The 18506-nt window shown below is 50.0% G+C and overlaps 1 protein-coding gene across 1 annotated transcript in view; it reads left to right on the forward strand.

Moving 5' to 3' along the window:
* Positions 1–4447: 4447 nt before the first annotated feature.
* LOC126573193 (pneumococcal serine-rich repeat protein) overlaps positions 4448–18506 on the forward strand; it is an 84732-nt gene continuing 70673 nt past the window's right edge. The window contains exon 1 of the mRNA XM_050233148.1: positions 4448–5037. The gene's annotated coding sequence lies outside the window, so the exon portion shown is untranslated. The remainder of the gene's footprint in view (positions 5038–18506) is intronic.

Raw genomic sequence — 18506 nt, forward strand, 5'->3', positions numbered from 1 at the left:
TGGTTGCTCCTTGGCTGCGTAGTAAGCAAAACGGAGCGTTACCGAGAAGTCGATGTAATTACGTCGCTGCTACTTAGCACCTCTTCCAAGCTCCGGCACCAGCCGGTACACTTCACTTCCCTGGCACCATGCAGATGATGTTTACCAGAGGCCCTTTGAAGGAGCTACGGGCTGGCTGGCTGGATGGCCGGTTGTGCCGGAACGAGGTAATGAGTTGGGTTTGGGGCAATTAGGAAGTGGGTAGCTGCTGATGAGTGGTAGTGTGCGACACCATCGCGTGCTGTTGCTTTTTGCTCTCGTCGTCGTCGTCGTCGCCGCATTCCCTGGGTAGCTGATTAAGATGTATGCTCTCCTATACTCTCTTTCTCTCGCTCTATCTTGGTTTTACTATCTCCTACCTATCTGGAGCACGCCAAGACACTCGAGAAGATGGAGGGAATAAGGGGAGCCAAGAAATTAGTCGCATCTTGTCGTAAGACGCTCCCTCCTAATGGGTTTTCCGCTCTCTTCAAGCACATTGCATCATCGACCGGCTCAGGCGGGGAGCAATGTTGGCGCAAGATGCTGTATAGTTCCTCCTTCGCCATCGGCACTGCGGATGTCGAAGGACATCAAAGCGGTCGCCACACGTGTTGGAGACTCATCTGCACACACACAGTCACACATACACCAGCAGCACACACACATACGCTGGACAGGACACAGGGCACTTTGTTTGCTCTCCTCGAAACGGTTTTGCTTGTTTGCTTAGGCATAATGACTGAAGGGAAAGCTCTTAAGTGATTGAAGTTTCACCTCCCGGCCTCGGACTCGGCCGGTCGTTGAAGTGTTTTCCGTTCTGTCCACTCACAGATACACTTCACACCTACAACGATTAGAGGCCCGTGTTATCAGGTACCGTGTACCGCCATTCGTCGTCCATTGGAGTGCTTTTCGTTAAACGGACCAACAGGAAGTGATCGGTTTCGGACGGTCGATCAATGCACGCGGTTTGAGGTGGGGACGTGCCACAAGCACTTGCCAGCAGTGATATTCGACGCCGACGACGACGACGAGTACGCTAATCATCATCGCCACCACCACCGAACGAAATGGACGGAACGTGCACGTGCTGCAATCCTGCACACAAGAACCACCAATCGTGATGGCAGTAAAAAGGGGGAAGGGAAAGCCAACCCAAGTCAAGTCACTTACCGTCGTCGAACGTGACCGTTTTCGCGTTTTCCCCAAGCGATGATGGCAAAAAAAAACACACAATTGCTGGCTGGTTCACCTTGGATGGGAGCGGCAAATTGCAATCAAAATTCCTGGGTTGGAGAAACCTTTTTACAAAATTACACAAACGAAATCGTCCTGGCCAACGACCAACACGGTAAACATCTCCGAATGAAGCAAAAGTCGATCGATTGTACCCCTTGGAAGGTGCTTCAATCGGTGCGGTGCCAGAGTTTGATGATTAGATTTGTTGTATTTGAATTGTTATGATTAAGGTATTCGCAATCCTTACATCCCGTTGCGACTGTCGTCGTCGTCGTCGTGCTCGGTGGAGCGCGGACATGCACTACGGATTTCCCTCCCATTTTTCCACGAACGCGACTTCTCCTCGCGTAAAGGATGTGTATGCGCGCGTTTTGTTCTTCGTTCTTCGTTCGTTTGCTCGAAACAAGCCAACGACAATTCTATTCAATTACGCCATTGTTGTTATTGTTGTTGTTGCTGCTGCTGCTGCTGCTGCTGATCGATTTGTTTCGCCTTCGTTAAGCTTTATTGCCACCGAAAGCGGCGAGCGAATGCTGTTGTTGTGTGCCGAAGTCAATCATCCGGATCCGGGGGGATGGTAAGGCAAACAAATTAACGCCCAAGGAATTGTTTTAGCGCCAGCGCGAGCACCGTCTCGCTCGGGAGCAAAGAAAATGGCAGAATTGGCAGTTGGCGAAGGCATATCGGGAGTCGTATGGTGGAGGTTCTATTCCCTTGCATCATTTATGCTGCCCGTTAAGCGCCATGGCCTGCCATTCTAAATCGTGCCAGCCCTGTTCGAAATCCATTACACACCAGCGCACGGAGAGAGAGAGAGAGAGAGAGAGAGAGAGAGAGAGAGAGAGAGAGCGAGAGAGAGAGAGAAAGACATTACATCGATCTGGCCGGTCCCGTTGGTCGGGTTGGTAGTAAAAAATAATTATCGCAATTAGTTTACCATTCTTTGGTCCACCATTTTTGCTGCTTGCACCTCCCCCCAAAAAAAAGGTAATTCGAGTTTTTCGGTTTGGGTTTAATGGGATTCACCGGCCCGTGATGTGGAACCGATGTCTTCAGCACACCGGACCGGAGTCTCGGGTTCGGCCATTCCGTCTGGGACCATTATTGGGTCAATAGCTGCATCCAGCCTGCCAGCCAGCCAGCCAACCTTCATTAGCTTAAAGTGAGCATGTGAGTGCCAATACTCCGGACCGGATGCTGGACCGGGCCCCAGCCAACCTACCTCCCAGCCAGCAAGCGAAAACTTCGCCGAATTGACCTTCGCCGTACGGTCCAAGTGGCCGAAGTTGTAGCGAACCGATGAGCATGGGTGCTTCTGTTCGGACACACTCACCACCTTGGCACCTTGATCCAGGTGCACGGCCAGCAGCAGCAGTAGTAGCGACCGTGTTTTGCAAAGGAGCTAGTGCTGCTGCTACTGCACAGCATCCACCGAACGAGGTCGCATGCTTTCCTGCATGCTGGTGGAAAAGCCGTGCCGCGTCTATTCACGGCGAGGTCTTTGAGCTGGCTACTTCGATCGGAGACCACCGGCCACGGGCCATACCTGCAGATTAATTAGGGAAGAGCGCGTGCAATCGTGAGACCCTCAGTAGGCAGCTGGCGAGAGAAAGAGAGGCGCTGAGAGTGGCTGCTACGAGATGAAACGTGCGAGGATGAGCACCCGGTGTTGGACTCTTTAGTTTTCCCGCCAATCGGACTCCAGAGTTGGGGCATTTTAATCGATCAAAATAGATAGCAGACACTAGAGAATGATGATTTTATGCTTTAGAATGGTTTTTATCATTCCATTTCATTTAATCCACAAACATATAACTACTTCGCGGAATGTTTATCATTTTAAAAGATGTACCAGAGCTTAGTAAATCGCTCTCTGGGTGCCTCTCTCTCTCTCGCCCTCTCTTGCTCTCTCTCGCTCTCTTCCGTTGCCACGTGAGAGACGATTTTCTCCTACCGTCAGCCGATGCATGGATCGTTTCCCGCCGGCGCATACTCACCACAGCGGCTGTTGATTCAGTGGTGAAAACGTGAACAATCGTGCGGTGCCGTCCGTGGTGGGCCCATCGTCACTAAGTGCGAGTGCTGCCTGCTGGCGCTACCGTTTCTCAAAGCGCTACCGCTCTATACGGCTCTCTAGCAGCAGGTTTGCTGCCCGTCTGCCTGCCTACCTGCCTGCAACCTTTTTTTGCTGTGCGTGCGTGCGTGCGTAAGTGTGATTTTATTTTTCGGTTTCATTTCGTTTTTTCCCAATCGGCGTTCCTGCAGTTAATAAGCACCAGCCGGTCCCCTAGGCCTGGGGCCAGTCAACGCAGAGCAAACGAAAGAAATACGATCCGAAATCCGAAAATCAAAAATGGAACACCAAGAACTGGTAGCGAGCCACAGAACACGCCACTGAACGCCCAGGACTTGCTTCGTACGGGGGCTTCTTGCTGCTACTCCATCCCCAGAAACGGATTAGCTAGTGCTGCAGCTTCCTGGGCCTGGGCCTGGAGCTGACCTGGAGCCCGAACGTGGTGCCCAGGTAGCTAACGACGGGATTCATTGATTCCAGTGAATGTGTGGCTCGTGTGTGCTCTGCTGGGAGTATTTTCTGGTATCAGTTCTTCCTTAAAAGTTATCTTCACATGTGCCAAAGAAACCATTCCATGCACAGTTGGTTCAAAATGTGCCGTTGAAAGTGTTTTGCACGTGCTCGTAGTTTGTTTTTTAAAGAGTTTTTTAAATTATTCATTTCATTTCATTACTTTCGTTCAGCAAATGGAACTTTTCTTTGTGTTTCGTTGTTGAGTTGCGTGTATTCGCATTCCCATATTTAAACTCTTTCTGAAAGGCTTCCATTGAACCGTCAATTGGAACGCATTTCGGTAATTTTTGATTAATCTTTGCATGCGCAACGCTTCACATCAACTGCAAGTGCAGCTCCCACTACCAGGTGCGCGTGTATGTGAGTGCGTATGTGTGTACAGTACAGTACCAGTCCTCAGCATCCTCGTCCTCGTAATTAATGTGTGTGCTAGTGCGTGTGCCCGGGCAGTGAGTTTGTGTAATCCGGGAGTTGCAATGAAGGTAGCATGAAGTGGTGCCTCCGATAGCAAGGAATAAGTGCGGTGCGGTGCAGTGTGGTGTAGGCCAACGGCCAAAACAAGTGGCAGGTCCAGGTGGAAGAGAGAGAAAGAGAGGGAGAGAAAACGGAAGCCAGCCACACGGGGGCTCTGCAAGTTTGTTTAAAAAAATTGCCCACCATTGCAAGCCATCGGTAAAAGTTCGTCGTGATTTATCGCTAGAGAGGGCTGAGTGGTGCTACCAAGTGTTTCGCCCATCGCTCATCGGTTTGGTTAAATCGTGCGCGAGAGGTGACCGAGAAGTGGGCCGAGAGAAGAGAAGCCGAGTGAAAAAGCAGCGAAGGAAAGAGTTTACACAAATTACAAAGCAAAAAGAAAAAAAAGAAAGAGTCGAAAAAGAAAGGAAAATTTGCAAAATATTATTGTGTGCCTAGCGAGCGACGAGCGTTGTTCCGAATTCCGCGTAGTGTTCTATGCGCTTGTGTGTCTGTGAGTGTGTCTGTGAGTGTGTTTGTGTGCCAGGAATGGAAAAGTGGGTTTCGCCTCGAGCGGTGTCCGTGTGCTGACGAGGTGAAAACAACGAAGGAAGTGCAAACATCTTGGATCTTCTGGCAGCACCGTTGGAACAACCCCGGTTGAGCCGTGTGTCCAGTGGCCGACCAACCGACCCGCACACGAGCCAACGGCCACAGGATAGGAGCTGCTACCACTAGTCAGTGTAACGAACGGGATCAATTTTCATTAAAAATGCATTAAAATATGGCTCAAGTCGGGACGTGCCGTGCTTGTGGGGTTGGCGCTCTGTAGTGGAATCCCATCCGTTAGATTTACCTGGTCGGCTTGTTGGCAGACCTACAATGTGTTTGCAGACATATCATTAGTTGTTGGGAATGTTTGCAAAGTAGAACACGGAGCCAGGGCAAGTAGTTCCATCGTGGGAGTTCGAGTGGGAATCGAAAAAAAAATAGGGAAACCAACCCCCCTGACGTGTTGAATGTTGTTGCTCGTCGTTCGAAAGGTCTTTGTACAAGCGGAGTAAAGCATTTACCGCAAAAATGCTCCAAATAACGAGAGTGAGAGCATAAAAGCCGAGACTGCACACCGGGCCGCAAAATCGCATAATCTCTCGGGATGAAGAAGACAATTTCTTCATAAAGTGCGCTATGCTATCAATTTAGCTTATCGCTTTCCGGCTGGCCCACCCAATTAAAAAAAAAACTGCTCCTTTCCACCAATGAAACGCAAAAGTTGGTGGATAAAATGTGCCAAAACCTGGTGCTGGGCTTAAATGGTGCGCATGGAACGAGACCACTGCCACCACCACCAGTGCCGATGCCATAAAACTTGTCATTTTATGGTCGATATTAATTTTCATCCCTCGGTGAATAACAAATGCCAGTCAATTTCTCTCCACCAGCCCCCCAACGCCCCCCAAACCATGGTAAGCGTGGTGGCTTGCCCAAACGCTTCAATTCAATACATATTTCACTTTTCCTAATCGCGAACGCCACGATGTGGCGATGATCGTCCTGGTACCAGCGCAGCCAGCACCACCAGGAGTGTTGCGCCATTGTAAAGTCAACTTTACGCTGCGTGCCATTTTGCCATTCTTTCCGGTTCCGGCTTGTCTGGGGTTTTTGTTCCGGTTTTTCCTCCCTGTCCTCCAGCCATTCCGTTCCGGATATCATTCACCACCTTCACCGTTCGTTTGATGTCTTCGCGGCGACAGGTGGCGATGGTGTGCAGTGAAGTGTGCGACTGCCAGCCAGAGCGAGAGAGACCAGAGGTAACTGTTGCATCGTCACCAAAGTAGACTACGTAAACGAGTGACAAAGAGAGAGAGCGAGTGAGTCAGTGCGCGTGAGAAACAAAGTGTGCTGTGGGACCGTGTGAATGGTCGCGGTTGTGGCGGAACGATGGAATGTAACCGACCCGAGAAACCTGTGAGGCGTGAGTGAGGAAGAAACGCGGAAAGGAGTCGCACGCTTTTGAGGAAGGAAATAAGGATAAGCATGAAATGGTGTGAAAGTGGTGCCACAGAATAGCACCAAGCGGCTCGCTCTTAAATGATTTCTTTCGCGCGTCTCTGCTTGGCACGCTTCAGTGCACGGTGCCTGGTGCCTGGTGCTCGGTGGAGCTACGAAATTAAGGAAGTCCTGATGGAAGTGTGTGTCCCCGCCCAGGTAAAAGTGCCCCGTGCGCTTGCCAGATGAAAGGCTTCACCGTAACAAGACGCCTTTTCTTTTCGTGTTCGAGTTGCGTTCCCCTTTTTCGCGACCATCACACACGGATTTAGCGCCATCTTGTGGCGCCATCTGCCGGTAGCTTCCGCATCCGCCGCAGAAGAACGGGATGCTGCTGGCCATGGCTGGCTGTCTGGCTGGTTGGTTCTCTTGCCAGTTCTGGCAGCCGACGAGACCACGATAACCTGTGAACCATTGCCACCGCCACGGCACTTGGGAAGAGGAGGCCCGTGCTGCGAGGCTTTCTATCGCACGCCAGGACAAAGCGAAATTGAAAAGGATACTGCATACAGTGCCGGTTTCGAAATGAAAGCGACCACGACACGAGGCCGCACACACCGAGGGCAGCTGGTTTCGATGAGTGAAGAGGTGAAGTGCCCCCTCTAGAGCTTCAAGCATTCTGCTGCCAGTGTTGATGAACAACGGTGCACACGTCCTCACCTGGTTTCATGGATCAGGTGGAAAATGGTAGCTCGTGTGGCGCACGGGCCAACAAATGGTTTCGCGTATTTCAGTGCCCTAGCGCAATGTTAAGGAGACTCTCCTCCGTTCTATTCGTGGGCACAGAGAGAGAGAGAGAGCTTTATCTTCTGGTGAAGGAGGAAGATGGAAAGGAACTACGAAATAAAGCATCCAGTAGGGAGAAGTAGGCTGAAGCGAAGAGGATGGAAAACAAAAGAAACCAGCAAAAAGAACAGGAAGAAGGGGAGCCACATAATTTATGTTTGTTGTTGTGGATGCGATTTGAAATACTTTCTCCAATCTGGCGGCTGAGTTCTGGAAGAGAAGAGAAGCAGCAGCAGCAACTGGTTGATTTTCGAGAGTTGTTATCAAAGAGTGTGGTGTGTCCGGGTCCGGGTGGGCTTGTTTGTGAGTGGTGGAGGCCTCCAGGCGTACTGGCTGCTGGAGGTGGGCTTTGGAGTGAAGTGAACGACAGCATCTGGCAAAAATTTCCAGATTACCTCCCGCAGGCTAATGTAAAATCGCCCCTGAACACATACGCACGCACAAATACAGGCGTATGTGGCAGGAGATGATGATGATGGTGCTGATCGTCGCAGTGGAGAGTGCTGGCATGCCGGTTGGCTGGAAAGGAGAGGAGGGGGATACCTCATCCTAATCCGGCTGGGACACACCACCGCAACAGCAACGAGCAGCAGCAGCAGCAGCAGCAGCAGTTGGTGAATATTTTATTTCGCACTGGATAATATCGGTTTGCGCTGCTACTGCCACGGCCACTCGAGCCCACGCTGCCACCCACCAGCACCACCAGCACCGACAGTCGTCGTCGACGCTGTAATGGTGCCTGGAGGAGTGAGTTTCGATGTTAATTAAATCCATGTACGGGCACCGGCATTAATTAGCCCCCGCATTCACCGGGATCCACCGGGGGCGGGTTAGAGAACCGGTTCGGGGGCTTGCGCAGAGGTGTTCCCTTCCCCTCTCATCCCTTTCCATGCGCCTCCATTGCCGCAGGCTTGGTCAAAATGGCTGGATCATCATCCTCATCTTCCTTATTGATGTACATCGGGCTGGCCGAGCCTACAAAAGGCTCAAGTTTTGGAGCGTAATGGCCACTGCCCGGCCCCAACTAGCGCCTGGAGCGGGGGTCAACGGATGCGGATTATCGCAAGCATTAAAGATGAGCTCGAGATATTAAAGAACCCCCCGGGAGCGGGCTGCTCGTTGTCTCGTGGTCTTCCCTCTGGGACAGGGGACATCGAAGGTCATGGGATTGGTTTTTGGTACCAAGGGAACTTGCCAACCAACCATGCTATCCCTAGATTCATTCTATCAGGTTAGATTGCACGGGATGGGACTCTATCTACAGAATTCCATTTCAATTAAGCCAAAGTTCTTGGGGCAAATAATTGAAAAACTATCCCGTACCCACTCAACCCGCGCCCTCTTATTGCGCCCTCGTTTCAGTTCTCCAAAGTTGCCAGCAAACAATTAGAAAAAAAAGAAGCGGAGCCAACATGGGATGAAGGATAAAAAAAGTTAAAGCAATTCTGGGCTGGTGAGTTTATTACGAAAAAGCTCCCCCACCCCTCTCCCTTAATCGCCGGAAACTCGCAAACACACAATCATCCACCTTGCCACCTTTCGGAATGAACACTTCACCGAAGACTGCCACAGAACAGCGAAGCAAAAGCTCAAAAAGGCGAATGAAGAAACATCAGCATAATTCAAAAGAACTGCTACCGGCCAGCAATTCAATCTTCCAGTGCGCGCCCGCGAGAATCCCATTTTTCATTCGCTCGTTTGCAGCGCATCTTCAACTGTTGAACTCTACCGGCGGCGGCGGCACCACGAAAGCTCGTTACGGGGCTGCGTTAAAAGGTGCAACCGAGATTTGCTACCTTTTCACGGTACACCATTTTTTTTCCTACTTCCTACCATTTGCCACACGCCAAAAGAATGGAAAGTTCGTGCCCCTGAAGATGGTGCTGGGAGTCGAGAAGGTCGAGTTCGAACTTCCGTCAACCGGAAACGGCACGGGACGGCACGGCAGGGACCAGGGTTGTCTGATGTTTACTAAAACAATTTCCTGCGCTAGAGCCCATCCGTCATTCCGGCACACTTTTGCTCTTTGGCACTTTTCCGGGACATGCACTGCAGTTCTGATGCACAACCCCAGACAGTGATTTCGAGGGACACAAAAGTAGTCCCGGAGCACCTTCAGTTGGCAGAGTAATGGAAGCACGAACTCCACTGCTCTCTAGTGGCACCGTTCTGTCTACTTGAAAATGGAAATAGAAACGGTTACAGGACGCTTCCTTTTCCACCACATAAAAGCGGAGGTTTTGTAGACGGAAATCCTTAAACTGTCCGCAAGCAGCACCGTTGGAATGCTGCTGGATGCAACAGTTCTTCTCCATCACCACAACGACGACATTTGTGCGATGAAATGCACTGGAATGTACTGGAAGTGAAATGGCAAAGGCTCCATTCCTTTTGTCTATTTCAACCTTTCCAAACCAAAGGACCATGCGTACCAGAATAGAATCGAGTGCGTGGCCCGGTGGAATGTTGATGTTTTGAATGTTAAAATGGTTATCCATTTATTTCCCATCAAATTATTCGAAACTTTGAATAATGGAAAACGGAACAACGGACGAGAAACACTTCTTTGCGTCCTTTCGTTACTTAGACCACAAGCTGGCGATGTGTGTGACCGTGCTCTGCGCTGGTATTGGTGCAGATGCTGCTGCTGCTGCTGCTGCTGCCGCTGGTGGTGGTGGGATTGTGTTTTCAAATTTGCACGCTTTCTATGCTAATGGAGTGCTAAATGGGATGGGGTGGAAGTTATGAGCGAATGAATAATTTACACCCTCGAGACAGCTCGAAATCGATAGCCACAGATGGGACGGAGTACCAGGGACATAATCCAAGACTTGTGTATCCAAGAGCGACGATCGTTCTACATCTCCGTTTGTCACACCACACGTGCATCTCATAAATTAGATTCGATTCCGAATGGAATGCGTTAAGGCATCGCGAAGGAAACGCGTCGAAGTCCTTCTTCCTTGGCGCTCCGACAGACAGACTTCACTCTATTACCGATCAAGTGCAGTTCCAGGGTGTAAAGTTAGGAATGAGATGCTTCGATTTGATCGAATCCGAACGATAGCTGGGTGTGCGACATTCCAAACGCATGATGTACGAGGAGTGATTGCTTGGTGCACGCCTTCCGGCTTGATAGACAACCATCCACCACTCTCCCTCCCAAATGGTTCGGTGGCGCGAGGAGATTGCGAACATTTTTATGCTCCAGTGAAACGCTCCTTTCATCGTCCGTCGCTGCCCGGGGCCCCATTTCCATCCATTTCGATTCACTTCGCTCCGGGTACGCTCCTTGGGGGCCTCGGTCTCTACCAAACCGTAACCCTAGCCCAGGACCCTGGGGTGGGAGAAGTATGTAAATGGTGGTTCATGGCACCACCCCGCAAAAGCATAACGAAAAAGAATGTGCGGTTCGGGTCCCAACCCAACATAAAGTGATGTTTAGCGATGGGAACCTTTGGGAACACAATTTCAGACAAACCTCTGGCACCGGTCGTGGAAGAGTGAAAGACGATGGGGCTTAGACGTAGACCCGGTGGTTCGTTTTTTCCTCCACCCGGGGGGGTATCCTGTGCACCAAACAACATATATTTTTCGATAACGTATTCACCTACTCTCCATTCTCCCCCCCCGAGGGAGGTGGTTCTGTATTCGATTTCCAGTAGAGCCCCATTGACATAGGATCGAGTGAAAGTGAAATGAATCCTTTTACGATTATGCTGTCTCGCATATCGAATCGCATCGATGTAACAACCGTGAACCGTGACCGGGCAGACCGGGGCCCTCTACCCTCGAGGATGAAGCTATTCCCGTTAGCTTGTCTGCGTGAGTAGCAGTTTCGCTCGAATGGACAGTTCGCCTGGTTCGCAATAACGGGCCGATGGCGATGGCGATGGCGATGTGGCGCAAGTAAGTTTCTTTGGTTTTTGTTTCACGCCGCGCGGTGAAGTAACACCGCGGCTTATCCGCTCGAGACGATATTATGACGAGGATATTGTGGAAAGTAGCTGATCGTCTTCACCAAAGGCCTTGCCGGTAGCCATTTGCGGGCGATTTCTTTTCGCGATTTTTTCATCGATTTTTTTCTCCTCCACGACCGACCGTAGAAGAGCAAACTGTTTTCAGTGAGAAAAGAATTCGATCTACTTAAGCACTTTGCAACAGGGCGGTGGCGTCAGGTGTGCCATTCAGGAGCGAGCTAACAGAGAAGACCACCAAGGGAGGCGCGATTTATGGGATGCAAAAAAAAAAACACTCCGACCACCATCTGGCGACCGGCGAAACTTGTTGAACCTGTCTCTCTTTCTCTCTCTCTCTCTCTCTCTCTTCCGCCACCCTCCCTTCGTTTAAACCTATTCATTAAGGACCTTGAGCGGATCCTGTTTCTTCCTTTTTTTGTGCGATCCGTTTTTTTTTTCGAATCATCCACGGTTGATGCTACGAAAACAGAATTAAGCCAACCACTTAGAATGGTTTCGGGCAGCTGTCAAATTATCGTTAGTCCGTTGTGACCTGGCCGAAGAGGGGGGGGGGGGGCAGAACGGACCTTCCCTTTTCGCTTTTCGTCTTCACCTCAATCGCGACGAAGGCATCCACCATGCCGTTCAGTTCCGTTTTGGGCTGTACTAATTCGGTTGGGCTCGCTCTTTTGTCGGTAGTGAAGTCGAGTTTCCATTCCGGGGCGGTCGCGGAAGAAATTGTGAAAATGACCCCCGCGGTAGCCCGAACACCTTATTAACCTCGGACAGTTTAAGGAGCGGGTATTTTTTTGTTGTGAGGATGAAAGCATAATTTGAAAATTCCAACACCACCACTCCACGCATCCACCCGGAGTCGATCGATCCACGAGAATCTTGGCCGTAAACGACTCGTAATTATTCGTCCTTTTGCTTTGAGGGTGAAGTTCGCAACACGAGTGACTGGCACGCAGCCACAGGTTAGTCAATTTGATGATAAAACCCTGGTGACCGCGAAGGAAATGAAGAGAATCGATTTCACAATTCGGGAAATAATTGAGTTCTATCATGTTGTTGTTTTGAGCATTCCTTTTCCCCGCAATCGCGTGACGTTATCGGTGATTCGTTTGAAATCATTCCATTTTGTTCCTGGAAGATGCCGAATAATTTCGCTACCAAGCGGAGGAAAAATCTGTTTGATCATTCGCATCCGAACATCGGAACAAGCATTAAGAGCTCAAATCTGCATTATCAGCCACCGTTTTGTTTCGTTGTCGTTGTCTTTGTGGCTGGTACACATCGCCAGCCACTGAAAATGCCTACGGAAGTACGACACCATCCCGTACGGCACGAGCTGATTGCAGGAAGTGCTCGGAACTAAATGCGGATAAAGGAAACAACGAGAACGAACGCTCGCTCGCGAGCTGATGTGTCAGAGGACAAAATGCACCCAACCACCGTGTCGTTCGACGTCAAACGGTGCTGCCACAAGCGTTGGAGCATAAGAAAATGGCGCTGCGCATCGCTGTGTGCTGTGTGATGGTGGAGAAAAGAAGGGGGAAAAAGCGGTAGCACAAGGATAAGCCAGATGAAAATGCTGTTCAGTGAGGCACGACGTGTGTGGAACGAAACAATGGAAGCCTCAGGCACATACACACCCGGACCGGAAGACCGGAAACCGGAAAATGAAAGACTCTATCTCGCTCCATTGCCGCCCCGCCGGAAAGCAAAACCACTGTCAACGACGACCACGGTTGGATATCAGGAATGGTGGAGCGAAGGAAAGGGAAACAATGGTTAAAAGTGAAACAAAACGAACGTATTATGATGTGGTGCTAGTGTTGATGACGCCACAAGAAAGTTTGGGGTAGCTGGGTTCGTGGGTTGGTGGCAGGAAAGGAATGTGAAAGCAGAGCAACCGACCGAAGAGTTGATTGTGATGTGAAGTGAGCCAGTGAATTGAGAAAAATGATGAGGGAAAAAATGCGGGGAAAATGAAGCTGCAGAAAACACCGGATTGGTGCACTCGAGTTCATGTTGGGAAGCGTTGCGCTCTTCCTAGATTGTAGCCAATTCAGAGCGATTTACACAGATAACAGAGGCAGAATCGTTGACGGTTGGAAGAGGTGGTTAGAATAAAATATGCTGGCGAATGTGTCTGGAAAAACTTCTATTATATGGACGATTAAAATGGTTATTACTTGAACATTTTTATTTTGCAGCTAGAACTCTCTACTTGCAATGCACACTTGAACTGCAATTATACTAATAGAACGTAATATTTACTATTAAGATCTGACAATACAACTTTAACTTGATTGTTCTTGTTTAGAAGAGTTGCGACCATGCCACAATTTGATTGACAAGGACAATGACATGTGTTTGAAAAATTGAATGAAGAAACATTTTTTCAAAATTTCAAGATTTATCTCATAATAGAGTTCGAGATACCTGAGTTATTTAGCTATTTAATCTCTATAACAAACCACCGAAACTGTGTAGTTTTACCGGCTACCTGGCGCCTCCATCATCGTATTTTTCGGCAAGGGAGTTACATCATTTCGTATTTTCGTCGCAGCGACCAGTTTTCTAATTGCCTTTACCTCTCTAAAATAAAAAATAAAGCCATACACTACCTAATATGAGTTTGAGGATCCTGGTCTACCATACGGTAATGTGACTCTAATGATTTTTCTTAAAACGTATTGCGATTTTTTGTCTATGAATCCTATTTAAAAAATATTTTTCAATCACTTGTATCGAGATTGAGTAATCAACAGAGTAAGCGCTAATCCAATAGCAGTTTAACGCCAGATATAGTTACTTTCAACTACTGTACCTTTATCTCTTATCATCATAATTTTAATGCTCCTAAAAATGTATGTTGAACCATTTATCTATCGAATACTAGCTCAACTACTTCACTAATTCCCCGGGCACGTACAAGTTCATCTAAGCATTAGGTTGAGATCGTGTTTAACGATAAATTATGCATCGCATCAATTATACGTCGAGTCACGTCGGGGAGCGATGAATAAAAAACAAAAGAACAACAAATCAAACAACACACCGGCCGGGCCGGGGTAGCCAGTACGACCCCGGGACCCTTCCGAGCCGAATTAATCATTCTTGCAAATTAATGTTTTCCTTTCTTGGTAGCAAAAATTAGAACCATCCTCTCCAGGGCGGCCCAAAGCTAGCGGCGGGGTGTGGGCAGGTAGTTTCAAGAAATTGACTTAATATTCTTCGCATTCCTTTCGCATCTCGTGTTTTTTTTTCTCTTCTCCTGCTCTGTGCTACGCTCCGGACACTTCGTGGAAGGCTTTGCCGGAATCGTTCGAGTGATTTTCGTGTTCGTAGAGAGGTTGGGGCGAAGGAAAAAGGCACGACGCGCCACATTAAATAGGATTGTGAGCCGGCAGCCCATAATGGACTCCACGAACCTTCGCTTCCGCTCGTGCGAACGTTCAGAAGGGCCCTTTCGTGTCAGAGGGTCACCAAGACCACGGTGAAAGGCACAGTAGGAAGCAACCAGATTAATCCCTGACCACGGTCGCGAGACAGAACATCGTCCAACCAACCGACCGACCGACCGAAGGAAGGAACGACATCGCGGAAAAAGGATGGCGAACTAGAAAGGAAGCCAAAATACGTTCGAAAGATGAAAGCGAAAGCCAGAAAACAAGAGAGGAAAAACACATTTTCCCGGGGAGAGCTCAGAGGCTCAAGGTCTCGGGGCAAAATATGCTCTCAGGGAATAAATAATTCATTGACGGTCGTGAGGCGGTGCGAACTGGGCGGACTCGAGGCGCACCGAGTTGTCCCTTTCGCTTGTTTGTCTGTCAGCCTGGCAATGCGCCATAAGCACCAGGCATACAGGAAGTGCCCGGCGAGCTGATAAGAGCTTAACATATCGAAAGAGCCGCCCACCGACCGACTCAGCACCGGAAGCACCGCAGCACGTCGGTCAGTCCATCGGTCTATCGCCATTCGGTCTAACGCACCGTCGATAGCGCGACATGCAACATGCATGGCACCAGGACCGGGACACCAGACGAGCTTACCAGGTTACATATGCGCCCAGGGCTCCTCTTCCTTCGTTCCCACTCCCCAACGCTCCTCTGTCAGTGACTCAATGATGGCCTTGATGGTGCTGCAGCATCATCAAAAACGGTTGTTATTGTTTGCTGGTTCGTGGCCGCGCACTGCTACGAAGGTTGGGCACACGAGACCATAAATCGTGACCCTCGAATACTCACGCCCGGGACACACCCATAGGTCGGACGCAAACAAAACGTTCTCGATGATTGTGATGTGAGGCTAATTAAAATTTAATTAAAACACTCAGCACACAGGTGCGCACACATACACAGCAAAAACCACGACCCCAGTGCTCAGAGCTCAGAGGAATCAGAACCTGTAGCATGTGCAGGAGACGCTGATGCTCGAGCACTCGTGTGTGCGCATGTCGCTGGTACGCTAATAATTCCTTCCTCGGTAACTTTTGCTCTGCCTTGCCATCAACGGATGATGTTGCGACGCGGGGACGTACCGATGGGGGACCGGTACCGGTAGAAGTAATTATTATTAATGAAGATTGAGTTTTCGATCTGCGTGCATCCTGCTAAAAAGGGGTTTGCAAGTGGGCCCAGAGGGGCACCAGCGGGAACGGTTTCGATCATGAAGCGATTAGCACAGACACAGACGATGGCTGATCAATCAAACATTGTGCACAATGGTTGTCCACCTGGTGTACTGGGGGAGTTTTCTGTATCATTCTGCGCAACATCTGTTGCTGTTTCAGGCTGTGTGCATTGTTTAAATGGAATTTAATGATAACGCTGATACGCGGCTCGTCAGTAACCCAGTGTAATCCAATGTCGGTGCAAATTTGTGTCACAAAATGTGGTCCACAATGCAGAAATACACAGAGGCTATTTAATCCACAACTTTTACAACCACCAAACGAAAGTAAACCACAAACTTGTCGGGGGGGCGCTGTCGTTACTGCGGCACCGGTCGCGGTCGCTATCGGATGTTGTCATTGTTGCAACATTTGTGCAGCCCACCCAGGGGGGTGGTGCTAACGCTTTCTAACGAAATGCACAGTCAGTCACCTGCACTCTCTCTCTCTCTCTCTCTCCCTCTCGCCCGGTCTCTGTCACGATTTTATTCCTGTCAACGCGCAAAGTGAAGCTTTTCATGTTTCCTGCACGCCTGCATTGCGGGAATGCCATCGGCTGCTGGACCTTTACTGCTTCCCTCTTGTTACTGTGGTCAGTCCGCCCGGCTCTTTTCCTGTGATCCTCCTCTGTTTTTTTTTTGACGTCAGTGTCGCGCTGCTTACGAGAAAGTTTATGAACGCCCCACAGCAACAGGAGCACAATCTGGAGCGCAAAAGTGAACGACACGCGACGCGGTTCGTCAAAAGTTGCATCCATAGACCAGATGGAGGCGCCTGGTAGCTCACCGGGGGGTTTTCCCTCATTTTCCCACCGCCAAAAGCAACAAGCGGCGTCCTTACTTTTGCCCTGTAATGGTGCTCCGGAAGGTGCTGAAATGGGAGAATGGGTTGGTCAGGTGCATACAGACACACATACACACTGGTGGTGCAATGTTTCATGCAAAACGCGGGTGCAAACGGGGGGTTGAAACGAAGGATGCAGAGGTGCGATGTGTGCTCGCTGGCTGGCTGGCTGGCTGGCTGGCTGGCTGGATGTGTGAAAGCAAACTCAACACGTCCGGTGGCTGCACCGGTGACACGCCGCTGTGGGAGGGTGTTTCGCTTCTCTTTTCGCTTAGACGACCGAGCTGCACTGCTGTTTACACTGGAGCAAGGGCGTAATGTCCGCGAGCCCTTGTGCACATTGCAGGCATGAGCTTGGCAGCTCGAGCGCAGGTGATAAAATACCCACCACAAACAGCACCAGCTGCAAGCCCAGCTGGTTGGCAGACTGTGGCTTGCGCCAGAGTGCGGAGATATGAGTTTGGTGAAAGTTTTGTTTCAACAACGCAACGCAACGCAACGCAAACGGCAACCAACGGTCGGTTTGAAGTCGACGATGCCTTTCTTTGGCTTTCCACTCCCACCGGGCTTGCGATGCTGCAGTTTGGAAGCATTAATAAGGATTCCCCCCGCACTCTTCCTCCCTTTTCCATCCCCCAAACCACTCCATCCACCCACTTGGCATGCTGCGTCGTCGTTTCGGGTGGAACTTTTAATTGGGTCTACTGCTTTCGGTTTTCAGAGATTGCAAACCTACACGCTGATACAAACGCAAACACGCGCACACAGGACAGGTCGTATTCTTCCGGATGGTGCCGCGGGTGTGCTTCGGTTAATTCCTGGGTGTGCAATAATATCGAGGGCACTCGAGGAAAACTTTTGTTCATTGTTTTCAGACGGCGAAGACGGATGCCCACGAGGATTGCGCAGTGACCTCGTGGTGCTGGTGGTGGTGTTGGTTTGATTTTTTACGCGCTAATGAGCACCACGATCGAGGCGAGTATCCCACAATGTATCTTGATTAGCACCAAAGTTACCGTAAGTTAAGTTGTTTGCTAGACAGGACGTGCGGGTAACCGCCCCTGTGAATGCGAAATGATATCGCGTCCGGGGGGGTTGAATGTTTCAATTTGGCGCAACGTTAACATAATCGTTAAAGCAGAGAGCCATGAGAGTGCGCACCCGCACGCTCGCAGGTGGAGATTTTAAAACAATTACGTTTAAAGCATTCGCTTGACATTAATACGGGACTCACGCGACACATTCGGCTGTTCGCTCGAGTGGAAAGCGTGTTCTAAAGTGTTGAGCGGCGAGAGAACACAACATCCTTCATCAGCAACAATCGCACTGGGCGCAACGTTTGCTACACTACCTACTTGCGTCCCCTAGGAGCTTTGCTTCCTTGCTGGCTGCCGGTATGAATTATTGTGCAACTGGCCACCACCCATCATCATGCGCGCGTCCCAGTGCTTGGTGGCCGTTTGGTCTTGTGGCGCAGCAAACATACAACCGAGGGATACTGTACTGCATAAACAAACATTACGCGATGCTGAGCATCTTCTTGCTTCCCCAGTCCCAGCTCCCTGTTTCTTATCACTCACCCAGCGGTGGAGCTGGGGTCCACCGGTCGTGAGATATGGCGGCCAGTAAAACTGCAACTTTTATTACCTGACAACGAATGGAGGGCCCCCGCCCTTTGAATGTGTTTTTTGTTTCAGTACGCAAATGTGTACCGGTGGTGTGCGGGCATCGTGACGTCCAAATCGGTGGACGGTGGACCGAGGCCGTGTCGTAAAAATGGCCACCACTTTTCCCGCTCTGTACTGCTGGGCTGGCGGGCTAAGCAACAGGCCGGACCACTGCGGCACGATTGCTCATTGGCCGCATTGAAAGCCTGGGGAGGATGAAC

Source organism: Anopheles aquasalis, chromosome 2, assembly GCF_943734665.1.
Source record: "Anopheles aquasalis chromosome 2, idAnoAquaMG_Q_19, whole genome shotgun sequence".
Lineage (NCBI taxonomy): Eukaryota > Metazoa > Arthropoda > Insecta > Diptera > Culicidae > Anopheles > Anopheles aquasalis.